Below are 18,891 nucleotides of genomic sequence, written 5' to 3' on the forward strand. Positions count from 1 at the left end.
TATAACATATTTTAAATAACTATTCATTTAAGTGAATGGTATCTAAAATCACTTAAAATGTATCATATTAATAAATATGATTAGAGATGAAAATTTTTTAAAATAAAAAATATCTCAATCTAAAAACCATTCTCCACAAGATTACAAGGGAAAAAACTATAATTAATTTGTTTATTTTATTGGAGTTAAATATTAAAATAGACCTTGTGGTTTGGTTGTTATAACTTTTGGGCATTTTCATCAATATCTTCAATCATTTTTATCCTTTCATCGTACATTCATCAAATCTATTTGTGGAATATTAGTTAGACAAGTAGAAGGCCAACTTGAGACTTGAGAGCAAGGCAAGCAGGGGGAACGAGGCTGAAACTTACTATTCGAAGACCTAATCCTAGCAAACGAAAGTCATGTTATCACCAATTGAAACGTCCAATGTGTCACAACAAATCAAATATAAATATAAAAATTGAAAATATTCAGGAGGTGACCCTCCCATCCCAGCTTAGGATGATGGGGTCTCTAAGGCAGTCTCTAGAGAGATCTAGGGGTGGACGGTGGCCAATATCTATAAGAGGGTGGTCAGATATTGAGGAATAATCACACATCGCTTGTGGATAAGATCTTAGACATGTTTATAAGTAATGAACAATCCTCTCTTGTAAAACCGATTTTATGATATGAGTTACGCTTATGAATTTCTTCACCAGACTATCCCTTGATCGAAAGGGACCATCCTCTCTTATTTCAAATTAATATTTCAAATAGTTTAAAATTAAAAGTTGGGGAGTAATTCATTAATGATTAAAACACAAAAATTATTTTAATATTTAACTCATTTGATCGATGGTTATTTTGTTTTTTTTTTTTTTAGAAGTATTACATTCATGAATAAGTTTTATAAAGATAAATTTATAAAGTTATATGGTTTCATATATATGATACATTAAATCTATTTTATAATAAAAATAATTTTATCATCTAATATATCACATCAAATCATATTAGTTTATAAATTTATTTTTATAAAACCTTTTCATAGTTAAAAATATTTTTTTTCTATTATTAATTTTAAATTTTGAATTATACATACCCTCTGAGTCAGAAAGGTGAGTAGCTGTTAGACAACTTGATAATGGCTGCAGGATTTTCATAAAATGAATTGAGCGTGAAATTAGAAACTTCTCCACTGATCCCCCATGGTTGCTTCTTGAAAAACACGTAACCAAAAATGGGGGGGAAAAAACAGTTCAAGAAAATGTCATGGAAAACAGGGAAGAATAGCATTCCTTTCTTGTGCAAATCTTTGGGAACCACTTTTCCTTTTCCTTTTCTTTACAAATTTCAAATCATAGAATTGCGAAGTTTGTACTCGTCTAGACTGAATAACATAAGAGATGAGGAGAATAGAACCATTGAGTAAAAATAACAAATGAAGATAGAAATGAATGATTACTAAATAGTTTTAAAAGAATAAGGTCACGTACAGTCATACAGTAGGTAAGTACTGTATAATCTTTTTAAAAAAGAATAAAGTTCATTATTAAAAAATTAATTTTTTTTATATACGTCTCGTATTTACTTGTTTTTTTTAAAAGAATTGTGCGACGCTTGTACACTACACGACTACAAATATCATTTTGTATTTTAAAATAAAATTTATTAGAAGCTATTATACTTAATTCAAAATTAACACTCATATAACTAATTTTAATAATTGACATTGAAAATATTTAATAATTTCTCAAACACCACTAATCTTATCTTCACTCATGTACCTATTACATTTTGAAACCATATTTTGGGGTCAGCCATCTATACGATAAAAGTGATCAATTGAATTTTTAATTTTTTTTATTTAATAATTAAGGAAATAGATATTAATAGATTGATATTTTTTATTTTTTAAAAGTATTTAAACCTGTATAAAAAATATTAAAATAAAAAAAATACATTTACACTTGTCACTACACTTTCTTCGATTAAATATCGTCCCAGTAGTACTGTCCATTTAATTATTATTAATGATTGGGAGTCGGGAGCCCAATTTAGGTTAGAAGGAAGTGATAGAGCCGCCATCACAGTTGAGTGGGCCACTTGAAAGAAGACGCATGGACCGTATCTGTGGTATGGCCTGCCAAAGATATGATTTTAATATTCTAAATGAAATTATATTAAGAAATCATACACCACAAAGAAAATAAATAAAAATATTAAAAAGGGATATTTTATTAAGTAGCCTTACACCGCATACATAATGATGTAATACTCTTAAATATAATTTTTCTATTAAAAATAAATACTCAATCAATAGATATGTAGTGTAAGATTGTTGAATAGAAGAACTGAATCTAAATACTCAAAGATTATGACGTTGCTTCAAAAGATACAAAGCGTGAAAGTTACTCAGAGGATTAACATAAATATACAATTAATTAATCCAACCAGCTTCATTTAAGTTACTAAGTTAGCATTCATGTATAGGTGGTGACTAGAGGATTACTCCATTGTATAGTATCTTGGCTTTTAGGTAAGATAAATGCTTTAGTCACGTAGAAATTCTATAAAAATAAATTTATAACTTGACGTATTTTGATCTGATATATTAAATTATAAAATTATTTTTATTATAAAATAGATCATTTAACGTTTTATATGAAATCATATCAATTTATAAATTTATTTTTATAAGATTTCTTTTATGGCTGGTTCACTTTAGGCAAAATTAAAATAAAGAACCAAATACATATTATATATTAGTGAAATAAGAGTACCGGAGATTAAGCCGTCTTTGACTATAAAGCATGCAACTAAATTTGAGAGTCCATAAGCATGAAAAAGGGTTAAATTTAATGCAAGCCATTAAGCATGAAAGAGAGATTTTGCTTTATGTTGGCGAAGATTCTTAGGTTTTGAAATAGTGATATAAAAATTTGCCTCATAAGTTGTGGCTGATTTGTGACGTTGGTTGTAAATAACAAATCAGATCGACGGCAACCAAACTTAATTAAGAGTCCATGAGGATTACACGTACATAGCAACGACAAGGACTTAGAAGTAATACTATTCATCAACCCATAATCTATCATCCATTCATTGTCTCTTGATCATGTGATATTGAAAACAGTTCTTCTACGATCAGTCAAGTTCCCACACTCTCAACGCACACTGGCCATGTCAGCGTTGCTTTATTATTATTAAAAAAAAAAAGTAAAACACGACGAACAACGAAGAAGAAAAAAGTTCATTTCTTGCATTTTCACAATTTCGTAATCCTTTTCAACACACCTACTAATGAATGAAACAATCGATAAATTTACAATCGAATAGAAAAGACATATATCAGGATGGATCACTATACATATATCTCGTATTTTGGACATAAAACAAGCGGAAAAGGGGGTGGGGGAGTCTAATATTCAGACCCATAAGAAGGGAAAGAATGAGAAAGCACAAGAAAAATAGATATATTGCTTTCGGTTTAGCAAATAAGATCTCAAACTACTTCAGCCGCAACAGCCTCCACCTTGAAGTCTAATTAAACGTTTCTTGGAGCTTCTTGGAGTTTCTTGGAGAGAGTTGTTGCGGAGATTCTCCTTTCGTTTCCTTCTGGCTTGGAAGGGTGATAGGTTTTTTCTAGGGTGGTCTGTTTTGGTCAGACGGTTTGGTGGGCCATTTCTTGTGGTCTCTAGGCCCTCTAATGGCCATGCCATCGGCGGGGAACACTGCCTTGGGCGGTGGTATGGTAACATCATATGTTTCGACAGTTTCAAAACCGGTAGAGCATTCTTCCTACAAAATTCCTTTATGCTTTCCTGTGGACATTAACGGAGAGTTGGGTTTCATTTTTTATGAAACGGAGATGGTGAAAGCGGCAGATGAATATAAGTTTGCAATTGTCATGAAATTTATGCGAGTTCGTCCCTCTATTGATGCGATCAGATTGAACGTGGTGAAAAAGTGGGGTCTTGCAGAGATTCCGACGATTAGCTTTATGGATGATTATCATGTGTTAATTCAAATGAAGAATGAACTTGATTTTGTGCATGGTTGGGCTCGTGAAGGAAGAATCATAGATGGGAATGTGTTTCGCTTGTTTAAATGGACAAAGGACTTTGATTTTCATAAAGAATCCTCACTGGCTCCTCAGTGGATCTTCTTGCCAAGACTGCCTATGCATCTTTATCATCGTGATTGTCTTCAAATCTTTGCCACACAGTTTGGTCGTTATCTTGGGACAGATAATGTGACGTTGAATCGTTCGAGAGCCACGGGTGCAAGAATTTGTGTGGAGATAAATTTGACAGTGGAACCGGTGAAAAGATTTCCAATTGTAGTGTCGCCTACGAAGTGTATTTGGCAAGAAGTGAGATATGAAAAATAGGGATTTTATTGTATGAAATGCCATCGACAGGGACATACGGCTATGGTTTGCAGGGTTGGAGAGAGGTGCAAAGAGGATGAGAAGCAAAAGGATAAAAGGGTATGGCAGACAAAAACTAGTAAAGTCAGGGGTAGCACTTCGGGAACTAAAGATGACAAGGAGTTGGAAGTAAATGTTGAATTACCGGATGATAGTTTGCATGTCACCCGAGAGGAGACTGTTGCAAATGTGGTGCAGGTTGTGAATGTTGATGAAGCACCAAATAGGGGCAAAGATGGTGAGTCTGTGCGAAGTGAGGATGAGTCTACGAAAATAATTGAAGGAAAGACTTCAAGCATTGAGGGCGAGTCTGCGAAGTGTAATGAGTTCGAGATGGTGCCGAGTATTATTATGAGTGTAGAGTTGCCAAAGATTCCTCTTTAGGATTTAGGAAAAATGCCAGATGATCAAAATGAGACTAATGATGAAGAATGTGAGGAGGTTTAGTGTGATAAAGAGAATGAAGAGGATCTGGCGCTGGTGCAGATGAATGATAAGGAGGTTCTCGATGTGCTACGGATCTTGGGTGCGGAGAAGGTGAATGTAACTTCTTATACAAGGGTACAAGGGGAATTAGCTATGGGATATTCTTCGAAGCGTGAAGATGGAGAAATAGAAGGATTTAGGGGTAAAGAGAAGGCCTATGATTCTGAAGGGGCTGATCGATCGGATACAGAGATAGTAAAAACTACATTAGACAAGGCGGTGAGGAAATCCCAATGGGTTCACACCCGACCGAAAAAGCTGAGCAAATGACATTTTTTATTGGAATGTGAGAGGGTTGGGGACGTCGAAGAGGAGATTGAAAGCGTTAATTATAAAAAGAGATATCAATATCTGTGCGATTACGGAACCTTTTGCGGGCAATAATCGTATGGCTGCTACAGGTTTTTTTTTTTTAATCTAAATTATTTTTAATCCAATGAGACAAAGGGTGGTAAGTTGTAGATTTTTTGGAAAGAGTTGAATGAGTTTCAAATAGTTTTTTGTACTTCACAAACGGTTTCAGGATGGCTATCTATGGCGAATCAAAGGTTGTAAAGAATCAAAGGCTGTTTACAACCTTTGTCTATGCTAAATGTTCTTATACGAAAAGAAGAGGGTTATGGGAAGAATTGGAGAATCAACAGGTGAATAATGTGCCTTGGATGGTAATGGGCGATTTTATTGCTATTCGCATTGACTCGGAAGGGATTGGTGGTCATCCTCGCCCTCTAATTTCTATGTTAGAGTTTAATGACTGTTTAGATAAATGTGGTCTTGATCTTCACAGTAGTGGGCGTGCTCTGTCATGGTGCAATGGTCATCTTGGGGTTAATAGAAGTTGGGTGAAGTTAGATAGAGTGGTCATTAACAGTAGCTTCTCTGCTCAGTTTGTTTCGGCTCAATTAGTCTATTTGGCGCGGAAAACTTCAGACCACTGTCCTATGGTGGTCAATCTGGAGAGGCCTTTTTCATTATATGGTCCGGCTCTTTTCCAGTTTCAAAATATGTGGTGTTTACATGAAAATTTCTTAGATTGTGTGCAGGATGCTTGGGGTAGACATGATACTAGTTCTGGTCTGCTTAAACTGGCAGCAAGACTCAAGAGAACAAAAATTGCCTTACGTGCTTGGAATAAGTGGTTATTTGGCAGAGTTGATGAGAAGCTAAAAACTCTTGAGGAACGGCATGAAATTTTAGAAAACCAGTTGCAGTTGGACTACTCTTAAGATATGGAAATGGATTATCTTGTGACTAAATTAGAGATCGATACCTAGCAAAAGAGAGAGACAACCCGGTTGGAACAACTTGCTAAGAAAAGGTGGTTGATGGAAGGTGATCAGAACACTAAGTTTTTTTACTCTGTGATTAATCGTAGGCGTAAAAAGGCTCTTATCTCTCAGATGGCTTTATCGGATGGTACTATTCTGGATAGTGCGGAGTCTGTACATATGGGAGCTGCACAGTATTTTCGAAGTTTCCTTGTTGCGTTGTGTGAAGTAGAGCATGCTGACTTATCAAATTTGATTGAGCCAGTGATTACGGAAGCTAAGAATAATGTGCTGTGTGCTGAGCCAACTGAGATGGAAGTGAAAGATGCATGTTTCTCAATTCCACACCAAAGCAGTCCAGGGCTTGATGGTTTCGGGTCTTGTTTTTACATTAAGTGTTGGGAGATTATTAAAGATGATGTTATTGAAGCTACCAGGGAATTTTTCAAGGACTGTCATTTAACTAGGCTTTCATGTCATCATTTATTGTTTTGATTCCGAAAGTGTCTGATCCTACCAGTTTTGATAACTTTAGGCCTATTAGTTTGTGTTCAGTGACCTATAAGATTTTTAAAAAAATTATTGTGGCTCGTTTAACTCGGGTTATTCATATGTTGGTTTCTCATGAACAAGGGGCTTTTGTTCCGGGTCGTAGTATTTTTGAGAATATTACGCTTGCCCAAAAGATGGTGCATTCTCTTCATAGGAAAATTTTGGGTGGTAATGTTATGTTAAAAATCGATATGGCTAAAACTTATGACAGGGTTGATTGGAGTTTTCTTTTGGAAGTGCTCAAGTCTTTCGGTTTTTCTCAAGATTTTTGTTAATTGATTGGGGGTTGTATTAAGTCTCCATGGTTTTCTGTGATGATGAACGGGACTTTTAAAGAATTTTTTCAATCCACTCGAGGGCTTCGACAAGGGAAGGGGATCCGTTATCGCATTATTTGTTTATTATTATGGAGGAGGTGTTAACAAGGCTGCTTAGGAAAAATTTTGAGGTTGGTAGGGTCAAAAGATTTACGCATCCAGTGGGGGCACCTTTAGTTTCTCATTTGTTGTATGCTGACGATCTTTTGATATTTTCTAATGGGGGGAAAAAATCTATTAAGAGACTGGTTGAAATTCTGAATACCTATGAAAGGTGGTCTGGTAAGAAGATTAATAGTGAGAAATCAAGGATCTTTCCCTCTAAACTTATAAGTCCAAGTTGGAAGCATGAATTATTGAGAGTTACGGGTTTTAAGGAAGGAAAATTTCCTGTGATTTATTTGGGGGCGCCACTTGTTACAGGTAGACTAATATCATGCATCATTGAGCCATTAATTGAGAAAATAAGAAGCAAAGTGATGGGCTGGAAATTTCAGTTGCTTTCACAAGGTGGTCGGTTAATCTTGTTGCGGCATGTGTTATCAAGTGTTCCTTTACATATATTTTCGGTGATTAATGTTCCGAAGGTGACACTTGAGCGTATTAATTCTTTATTAGCCAATTTTCTTTGGGGCGAAGTGGAGGGAAGGAGGAAATTGCACTGTCGATCATGGGCTAAAATATGTAAACCGACTAATGAAGGTGGTTTGGGGCTAAGGGATTTACATAAGGTTTAGAAGTCCTTACACATGAAGTTTGTGTACCGATTACTGACTAATGAAGGGTTGTGGGCCGATTTTTTAAAATCAAAATATTTAAGGGATGGTCATCCTCTGTCATATATTCCAAAGGCTACGGATTCAAGAATGTGGAGATCAATAACGAAGCGGGTTCCAGAAGTAATGGACAATGTTCAAATTCTGTTGCGAAGTGGGAACTCGTTTTTCTGGTTTGACAGATGGCTAGCTTTGGGGCCATTATCAGCCAGAATTATGAACATTTCTAATACACGAATTCGTATAAGTGATTGTTGGACGGACCAGGTATGGAACGTTGAGCTTTTGAAGGATTTAGTGGGAGAGGCGATTATGGAAGAAATTGTGCGAATTAAGCTCAGTGGGCGAGATTCGTTGGATATTTGTGTGTGGAAGCCGTCATTGGGTGGTAAGTTTACAACGGCGACTGCTTGGGAAGTAACTAGGGAAAAAGGTGGTCCATTGACTTGGCATGATTGGTTCTGGAATAAAGGGCTGCCAAAAAAAGTTTCTATGTGCAATTGGAGAGCTTGGTTTCAGTGTCTAGCCGTAGATGAGAGGGTTCAAAATAAGAGAATTTCACTTGCATCAGCATGTGATTGTTGTATGCCGCAGGCTAGGAAAAGCATAGATCATGTTTTTCTACTGGTCAGGTAGCGGCTCAGGTTTAGGAATATGCAAGTAGGATGTTAAATGTGTCGTGCTTGAGGTTTAATACATGGAAAGCAAGAATTTTGGCTTGGATGACTTGTGCAAAAAAGTCATCATTGGTGGGTAATCTCTTTGGTATGATACCGTGCATTATTACTTGATGTTTATGGAATAGGAGATGCAAAGTACATATGGAGGGGTTGAAAATTAATGCACTGCAAGTGTGGACTGCAGTGAAATTATGGCTTAAAATGGTAGCGGGTGAATTGAGAGTGCAGAGGCGGCTTAATGAGCAGGACTGTTATGTGTTAAATGAGTTAAATTTGTTTATGCCGAGAGTTGTTCCCCAGAAATGCATACTTGTGAAATGGAAAAAACCACTGTCCGGGTGGATCAAGCTTAATTGCGATGGGAGTAGTCGGGGAAACCCAAGGTCTTCGGGAGGTGGGGGTATCTTGCGGGACATGGATGGAAATTTTAAAGTGGCAGTCTCAGCTCATTTTGGTGTTGGTACTAATAATGAAGCTGAATTACGAGCTATGTTGGGTGGGATTCGGCTTTGTAAAGGATTAAATTTTTTAAATGTAATTGTGGAAAGTGATTCCAAGTTGGTGGTGGATTGGGTCCAGTCAAGTAACTACTCCCTATGGTACTTATGGGACTATTGGAATGAGTTGATTTCTGAAATGCAAGGAATGGAGATACGTGTATTGCATCAGTTTAGAGAAGGGAATCAAGCACCTGATTTTTTGGCTAAACAAGGCGAGTTGGGAAATAGTGTTTTTTTATTATGATCTCCAGCAGTTGCCGAGGTTTTTAAAGGGTGTTATTCGAATCGATAAGGCAGGATTACCCGCTATACGTACTTAACTTTGTTTTATTTGGTGGTCTTTAGGCTTGTTTAGATGGGTATCTTTAGGCATGTTAGTTTGGCCGATTTTAGTTCAGTGTTGTATTTGTTGTTTTTAGCTTTGTAGCTGGTTTTGCTTCTTTTGTGTTGGGAGGTTTTTTTGCTTAAACTCCCAGATGTTTGGTTATAACCATGGTATTCATCCGTCATAAATAAGAGTTGTTTTAATAAACTTGGGGAAGGGTTGCTCATGGACAGGTTGCCATAACTCTTTTATAAAAATAAAAAATAAAATAATAAAAAAAAAAGCCTCCACCTTGAGAAGAGACATCTAATTTGCCTCCTAATGGTCTTGGGATTCTACCGTATCCATCATTTATTCCATAAGACTGCAAATAGGATCAAGACTAGTGCGCGAGTTGTAGCAGAAGACATGACTTTCCAACTCCTGCCAAACAAGCAAGGAAACAAACTCGAATCTAAAGAGAAATCACAACCTGGTCGAAATCGTGGACAGAGGATTTGATCCATTCGGCATGAAAGAATACATCAATTCTATTCACAAGATCTAAATCGAATTTTGAGATAGAATGATAAAGAAAAAAATATCGTATCACCGATGATGATGTACTTGAAGAGGTAAGCATTTGACATTTTTTTTTCGCACAATAACTAATTCACGGCTCTGCCTTAGACATACTTTTGAGGAGAGAGAAGAGACCCGTTACAGAGAAAAGCCATGAGGAGAGAAAAGATCCATCGCTGGCCTAATCCGGCATGTGCCTGCTCACCGCCAGCACAGACTTCATCGTCGGGCTCAGGCGACTCCGCCGAGGGTCTTCCATCCCTGTTGCGATCTCTTCTGCCCGACATCCCAGTGGGATCTGACCGTTGTTTCCAATGGATCTGCTTCATCTTTGCAGTGGCCAGAACCAGAGTTGCCAGCCTCGGGAGGATCCTCATCGGTCACCTGGTGATAGTGGATCAATTCGGCTGGGTTGATACAGTTTCATAAGCTCCTCTCATACCCTCTATGGAGGCCGTCGATGGCCAGCTCCACTTCGGTCCTTCGCTAATCTTGTTTCGGCAGCTCCACAACTGTTGCCGAAGATGGTAGTCCCTTTCCGACACCCAAAAACTGTTGATGGTGAAATCTTTTTCATGTTTTCAGCTAAGGAAATCCTTAAAACAACTGAACCCTTTAGGTTCTCAATGGTGATAAAATTCCTAAGGCAGAGACCTTCCGCTGACGCCATTTGTGCCTTTATACGCTACTGCTGGGGTCTGTCTAGTGTGCCTGTTGTCTCTGCCATGCAATGCCCCAGAAACATTTTCATCCGTATATCAAATGAAGCCGACTTCAACAAGGCGATGCCAAGGGAATAGTGTGAAATGGAAGGTGTCCACTACAGGCCTTTTGCTTGGTCACCGAACTTTAATGAGGATTTTGAGCTACCTTCTGTTCTGGTTTGCGTGTTCTTGTCGGGCCCCCCGCCGAATTTCTACCATGCCTTTGTTTTGAAGATGCTCACGGCACCAATAGGAAAATTTATCTGTCGTGATAACCCCATGATCTGTGCTACCCGTACAGATGGGGCATGGGTCTGTATTAAGGTAGATGCTTCAAAGCAACCTATCTCTCATTTCTGGATTGGGTTACCTGGGATGCCATGTAGTAGGAGACAAGAGATTGTCTTTGAAACGCTGCCGGCCAACTGTGTAAACTTCCGCTGTCAAGGGCATAATCAGAGGACTTGTAAGCATGGAAATAAGGGGACTATACCCTCGAAGGCTTGGGCGAAGAAAGTTGGCAAACTTGAGGTCGAAGGGGTGAAAGAAGTGGCCGGGGATGATCAGACATTTAATGTTGAGAAGAGCTTGGTGCCTTTCAAAGGAATAGTGGTGGAAGAGCATGGAGAATCTAGTAAAGAACCATTTATGGAGGATATGCCCAATCCAGTTGACGATTTAGCTCTAGATGCCTCATTGGGAGTGGAAGTTTCCATGATCCTCGAGACCCTTGAGCAAGCTTCCAGAGACAAGGAGACTAAGGAGGGGAATGGCAGCTCTCAACCATCGGATCTTGAAGGGCTGTTTGAAGACCATCATGATCATGTGGGTTTTGGAGTGGTTGAGCAGATTCAAGAGGTAATGTTTCACCCAATGGGACATGTTGGTGATTTAGGTGTTTACTCTAGTCATAGATATGATTTTGTTGTTAATGAGATGGACTCTAGAAGTGAAACACAATCTGATCACGAATTTGAGAGAGATAGGATCAAAGAAGATATGAGAAAAGAATATTGCTCTGACTCGAAAGACCCCAAAAAATCAGTTAGCAAGCTCCCAAAAAGGAGCTCTTCCAAGGCGGTTATCCGTCCTTCCAAACTTAATCTATGATTAGTCCTCTTATTTTTTGGAATATTAGGGGAGTTCGCACCTCCCAGATGCGCTTGAGGAAAATCATAAAAGAATTTTGACCGAATGTTCTTGCTCTGGCATAGCCCTTTATGCTAGAAGATAAAATTACAAATTTCTTGGGGAGGTTCAATTGTGAATTGTTTCTCACCAATAAAATGCAAGGTGGAAAAATTTGGTTGTTGTGGAATTCTACCGTCTCTACTCATTGGCTAGCTGGGTCTAGCCAATTCCTCTCGGTGAAAGTTGAGGAGAATGGACATGCGTATGCTCTAACTATTGTGTATGCTAAGTGTAACCAGATGGAGAGGAAGAAGCTTTGGGAGGATCTGAAAGCAGCTAGAGTTGGAAATCTTCCTTGGGTTGTATGTGGTGACTTCAATATCATCATAAATGACTCAGACCGAAAAGGGGGTCAACCCCGCCCTTTTGCTGCGATGGAAGATTTTAACATGTGCATTCAAAATTGCGGTTTGCTGGAAAAGCCCCATAAAGGATCGCTGATGACCTAGTGTAATTGGCAAACTGGTTTGTCTCGCAGCTGGGCCAGGTTAGATCAATGTCTCATTGACTCTAACTTTCTTTTTTTCTAATGTCTTTTATCAGGTCTTAGCTCGTACTACTTCCGATCATTCTCCGTTGGTTATTCAAATGGGCGAAGACCCTTTCAGGTATGGTCTTTGTCCTTTTCATTTCCAGTATATGTGGACTGATCATGTGAATGTTATTAGTTTTATTGAGAGGGTGTGGAAGCAAGAGGGGAATGCTTTTGGTCTGGTTAAACTAGCTTCTAAGCTGAAACAGGTTAAGGTGGCGTTAAAGGATTGGAATAAGAATGTGTTTGGGAGGTCTGATATTATTATTAGAGATTTAGAACATCGTATTGAGAGTCTGGAAAATAGTCTTCAAGTCTGCCACAACACAGATGATGACAATGATCTCATGGCTTCTAAGATGGAGCTTTTAACTTGGATAGGTAGAGAGGACACCCGTCTGTCGCACATGGCTAAGAAAAGTTGGCTGAAAGATAGAGATCAAAACTCAAAATTTTTTCATGCTTATCTGAAAGCTAAGAATCACAAAAGGGTGAATAATATGTGTCTAGTTGATGGTACCTTACTAGATTCCCCTTTTAAAATCCATCAGGCTGCAGTGGATTATTTTACTCAATTTATGGGTGTTAGGAGCTGTAGAGATTTGCCCTTAAGTGATTTGATCTCTCCTGTGATCACTGAAGATGAGAATTTGGCACTTTGTAGAGCTCCTTCCCTTGAAGACATTAAGGGGGCTCTGTTTAGTATCCCTATCGATAGCAGTCCGGGCTCGAATGGTTTCGGATCAGGTTTCTTTAGGTTCTGTTGGGATTTGGTTAAAGATGATTTACTGGAAGCATATCAGATTTTTTCCAAAACTATTCATTACCTAGATTTTATACTGCCTCTTTTATTGTCTTGATCCCTAAGGTGGACAATCCTAAAGGGTTTGACAAGTTTAGACCCATTAGCCTTTGTTCGGTGATTAACAAAATTTGTGCTAAGATTATTGTGGATCGTATGACGAACTTGCTAAAAAAGATGATTTCTCAGGAACAAGGGGCCTTTATTTCTGGTCGTAGTCTCTTTGAGAATATTAGTCTTACACAGGAGATGGTCCACTCCATCCATAAATGCTCTAATGGGGGTAACGTGGTTGTTAAGCTTGATATGTCCAAGGCTTATGACAGAGTTGATTGTAATTTTTTACTCCATGTCTTGGATGCTTTTGGTTTTTCCCCCAATATTTGTAAACTGATTAAGTTGTGTATTTATACTCCGTGGTATTCCATCATGATGAATGGTATGTCATTGGGTCTTTTTAAGGGGAACGTGGGTTGCGGAAAGGCTATCCTCTTTCGCCCTATCTATTCATCATTATGCAAGAGGTTCTCACTCGTCTCCTTAAGAAATCCTTTGGGAATGATAGAATTGGTCAGTTTACTCAAACTAGAGGCACCCCTATAATGTCTCATCTTATGTATGCGAATGACATTGTTATTTTTGCTAACGGTGGCAAGAGATCCTTGAGGAGATTAATGCAGGATTTAATTCTTTATAAAACTTGGACGGGTCAAATTCTCACTAAAGAGAAGAGTGCTATTTATTTTTCCAAAAAACATCCTCTCCATAGGAAGTCTTCTCTTCTTCGCACTACGGGTTTTTCTGAAGGGACTTTTCCTTTTAAGTATTTGGATGTTCTTATTGTGGATGGGAGACTCAGAGTTAGTGACTTTGGGGATCTGCTTGGTAAAATTAATAAGAAAATTGCAGGTTGGATGATGAAGTTGCTATCTGCTGGGGGGGTGAACTATTCTTCTTCGCCATGTTCTCTCTAGTATGGCCACTCACCTCCTGACTGTTCTTAAGATCCCTCAAACTGTGATCTTGACTTTGAATAGGCTTTTGAGCTCCTTCTTTTGGGGAGCTTCTTATGGGAACGGTAAGAGGAAATGGATCGTGTGGAAAAAAATTTGTAGGCCTACTAAGGAAGGTGGTCTGGGTATTCGGGATTTTGAAGATACCCAAAGGGCTTTACATTTTAAGCTGGCTTGCGCCTTATTTAGGGTCAGTCCTTATGGGCGGATTTTTATCGGGGCAAATATGTGCGGGGTAACCATCTTCCCTTAACAAGGGTACTCGGTTTTGGAAATCTATTGTTCGTTGTACTCCTGATGTCTTATCTAACTCTAAATGGATTGTTAGAGAAGGAAATATTTCCTTCTAGTTGGATAATTGGGATGAGAAGGGGCCTCTGAGTAATCAATATCCTGTGATTGAGAATCCTTTGTTAAAAATTAAAGATTGTCATCTTGGAAGTGGGTGGGATTTCTCCTTATTGGAAAGGCTTGTAGGTCATCAAAAAGCTTTCGATCTGTGCCATTTTTTGGAAAGGAGGAAAACAGGACGGACATTTTAATTTGGTTGAAGGAAAATGATTGTAAATTTTCTACCAAAAGTGATGGGAATTGTACCCGAGCCAAGGAAACCCCTCTAACTTGGGTTCTGCGGATTTGGCACACCAACATTCCTAAGAAAATTTCTAGTATGATGTGGAAGGCTATTAATAATTGCTTGAGTGTTGATGAAAAGATTAGAAAAGTTGGCATCCCGAAGGTTTCTAAATTCAATTGTTGTTCCTTGGGTCATAAGGAGGATTTAAACCATGTGCTTTGCACTGGTGAGTTTGCTAGGAAAATTTGGCATACGGCTGCTATTCACTTAGGTGTGCACATGGGTATTTTTCATACTTGGAACAAGCAAATTAACTTCTGGTTTCATCAAGCAGACAAGTCTTCTCAGATTCGCTTTATTTTCGGGTTTCTCCCTTCTGTTGTTTCTTGAAAAATTTGGGAATGGCGTTGTAAAGCTAGGTATGAAGATAAGGTTGATATGATTGAGTCGGTTTGGAAAGTTATTAAGTTTTGGATCTGTAGGATTATGCTTATGATCATGAAAGTTGCCCGAATTTCAAATAAGGATGTTGCTATTTTAAATAGGATGGATATCCCAGTTCTTTTACCTAAGTCTAAGCCGGCTCGTGTGGTGAGATGGGTTAGACCTCAACTAGGATGGGTGAAGCTTAACACTGATGGAAGTAGTTTGGGTAATCTTGGGCCGGCCGGTGCTGTTCGTGACAATTGTGGTAGGCTTCGAGTAGCTTATTCTACTTATTTAGGCCAGGGTTCCAATATCTTTGTTGAAATGAGAAGTATTCTGGAAGGGATCAGGAGGTGCTACCAACTTGGGTTTTCTATGGTTGAGATTGAGATGGACTCTCAGCTTCTTGTTAATTAGATTATTAAAGGTGAATGTAATATTTGGTATCTGGAGGAGTACTGGGATTAATTATTCTCCTATCTCGACTACATGGACTATCGTGTAAGTCACATCTATTGTGAAGGGAATGTTGTGGCTGATTTTCTTGCTAAGAGGGGTGCTGAGGGCAGGCTTAGATATGGAGTGGTCTGCTGAATGTGATAATCTCCCTAGTCAGTTAAGAGGTCTTCTTAGGATGGACATAATTGGTATTCCTTATATGCATTGTGATTAGGATTTCTGGTTTTTCTTTGGCCTTTTTACGTGCACTTGGTTCTTTGTTCTATTTTTCTTACTGGTTTTGGTCCTTGTTTCTGAATTTATGGGTAATTTGTATTTTGGTTGGAATTTTCGGCTCCGAATTACCTGGGTTATGCTTATTTACCTAAATTGTAACACCCAGGTATCTTCTTGTAATCACAGTTTTCCTCTGCAAAAAGTGAGGGCTATCAATAAAATAAAATTGGGGTTACGTCCTCTTCCTAAAAAAAAAAAAGCGTATGACATTTTGATTCCGTTGTCACTCGAGCGAGCTATAGACAGAGATCACTCCAATCTTCAAATGCCCTTCGGAGACAATCCCCGAAAAGGTTTTCAATTTTGGGAATTTGAATTCCGATATATCTGCTCAGGTTCCTACGCAAAGCAGTCGAAAAAGAAAATAGAAGCAGAGAGAGGGAGAGAAACCGAGATAAAGTGTTACACGCCATCGTGAGGGAACACTTGAAGAGACAGGGTAGTGAGACGTGCGGGGCTGTAAAGGTAAAGGTAAAGTGTTGACGGCAAGAAGGGCTAAAAGATGAAGACAAAGAAGACTAAGGGTACTTTTTTATTATATTAGTAAGGATACTTTCATATTTTTACCTGCTTTATTATATAAGCCAAGTAGCTAGTAATGGAATGATCATCCAGAATATTCGTGTAAGTGTTTGCTCAATTGGAGGATCTTGCATAATACAATGTAACAAAATAAAATGCATTCTGGTTCTACACGAAGACAGTAGCCAAAGTATATCTAAAATACACTGCAGCACTCAAGAGATGTATAAAACTGATAAAGCATGTTGCAGTACATGGAAGGAAAAATATAGTAGCAGCAACAACAAAAGGGAGATAAGAGATGGCACATAAAAGAAGACTTCAGCTAAGGAAATGCATGGTTGCACACAAAGAAGTATGAGGGACAGGATGCATAAAACTGCCTCTACCATATTGTCCACAAAAGTTCTGAATTGATGCTTGTAATTGTGTAGATAATCAAAAGTTATTTTTTTTAGTAGCTTTTTACTTTTCTGCCTTTTGTAATGTATATATATATATGACTCTTGTATAATCAAAGGAATAAATGAGAATCAGTTTCCAAGAAGTATCAGAGCAGGAGTAATTTCCTGCAATACCTTCTCGATTATATTTCATTAAACCTATGGCCTCCTCATCTTCCTCTTCTTCTTCTCCTACAGAAGATCCACATCACAGTGACAATGCAAACACTGTCATTGTTTCACCACCCTTAACTGGCTTCAACTACATTTTTTTGAGCAGATATTTCCTTCTCTTCATTTCAATCAAGAATAAGTCAGGTTTCTTGGATGGCACCATCTTCACTCCTGACCTTGCAGATCCTTCTTATGTATCTTGGTTACGATGCAACAACATCCTGCTTGCTTGGATCTTGAATTCAGTTTCCAAGGACATAGCCTCTAATGTGTTCTTCATGACTTCAGCTAAACAGGCATGGGATAAACTCAAAGAGCGTTTTGCACAGCCTGATGAAGCTAGGATATATCACCTTCAACACAAACTTAGTGGCATAGTTCAAGGGCATGTTTCTGTAAGTGACTACTTCACCCAACTTAATGCCATTTGGGAATAACTGCATAGCTATAGACCACTTCCTTGTTACTCTTGTGGTTTATGTACATGTGATGCTTTAAAGAATATTGGTGAAGTTCAGCAAAGGGACTATGTTTTCAAATTTTTAATGGGTTTAAAGGATAGCTATGATGCTGTTAGAGGGCAAATTATCTTGTTGAGCCCCTTGCCTTCTCTAGATAAGACCTTCTCACTTATTTTACAAGAAGAGAGGCAAAGGCAAGCAAGAAACATAGTTGTTCCTACCACAGAACCATCTGCCTTGCTTGCTTATCAAAATTTCTCAAAGAAAAAGGAGAAAAACAGATTTTGTTTGTGGACATTGTGGGAAGATGGGACACACAAAGAAGAAATGCTACAAATTAATAGGGTTTCCACCCACTTTCAAATTCACCAAATCTAAGTTTGGAAATGGTTTTGGAAAACTTGTTGCTCACTCTGCAAACCAGGTTACCCTTGAGGGTTCCATTATGGATCAAACTGTTGCTGCAGGCCATGCATCTCCTGCACCAAGTACTTCTCAGTTAAACCTCTCTCAAGCCAAGCACAATACCTCATGGCTCTTGTCAATACTCAATTCCCTCAGCAGACCTCAGGACACAATAAACTACTCATGCCACCACATGTGCATCCCTCACCAATTATCTCAGAACTTGCCCCTTCAACAACATCTCACTCCAATCTAGCAGGTAATCATCACTATTTTTCCAGTCCTAGCATCTCTCATAATCACTCTCTTTTCAATGTCACAAGTCATGATAAATTCACTGCTCTTTCACAAGATCAGCATGATACCTTTCATGACACACCATGGATCATGGACACAGGAGCCACTAATCACTTGGTGTGCTCCACCTCATTTTTTACTAATTCTTCCTGCTGCATTCAAGCTTTTATACAACTTCCAAATGGTACAAAAGCTCAACTAACACACATAGGCACTGTTAAAATTTCACACTCTCTCCTTCTTACTGATGTCCTGTGTGTTCTCTCATTTACTTTCAATCTCATCTCAGTCAGTAAACTCACTCAAAGGCCAGACACTTGTCTTTTTTTCTTAAATAATCTTTTTTTCATTCAGGTCCTCTCTTCATGGATGACGATTGGACTTGCTAAAGTCCAGCATCTCTATTACCTATTGTCTTCACCACCAGACAACACCAATATTCCATCTTCAAGCCCATCTTGTCTAACTTGAGTCAACCAAGCAATTGTACATCAAGATTTTGACTTATGGCACTGCAGATTAGGACATTTATCCTCCCAAAGAATGAACTCAATTCATTCTAATGTACCTAATGTAAAGTCCAAAGAAAAATTTCATTGTACAGTTTGTCATTTGGCTAAACAGAAACAACTTTCATTCCCTTCAAGTATTTCAAGTAGGTCATTTCCTTTTGATTTAATCCATTGTGATATATGGGGTCCATACTCCCATGCTTCCCTTCAAG

This window comes from Juglans microcarpa x Juglans regia, chromosome 2D (genome assembly GCF_004785595.1).
Source record: "Juglans microcarpa x Juglans regia isolate MS1-56 chromosome 2D, Jm3101_v1.0, whole genome shotgun sequence".
NCBI lineage: Eukaryota > Viridiplantae > Streptophyta > Magnoliopsida > Fagales > Juglandaceae > Juglans > Juglans microcarpa x Juglans regia.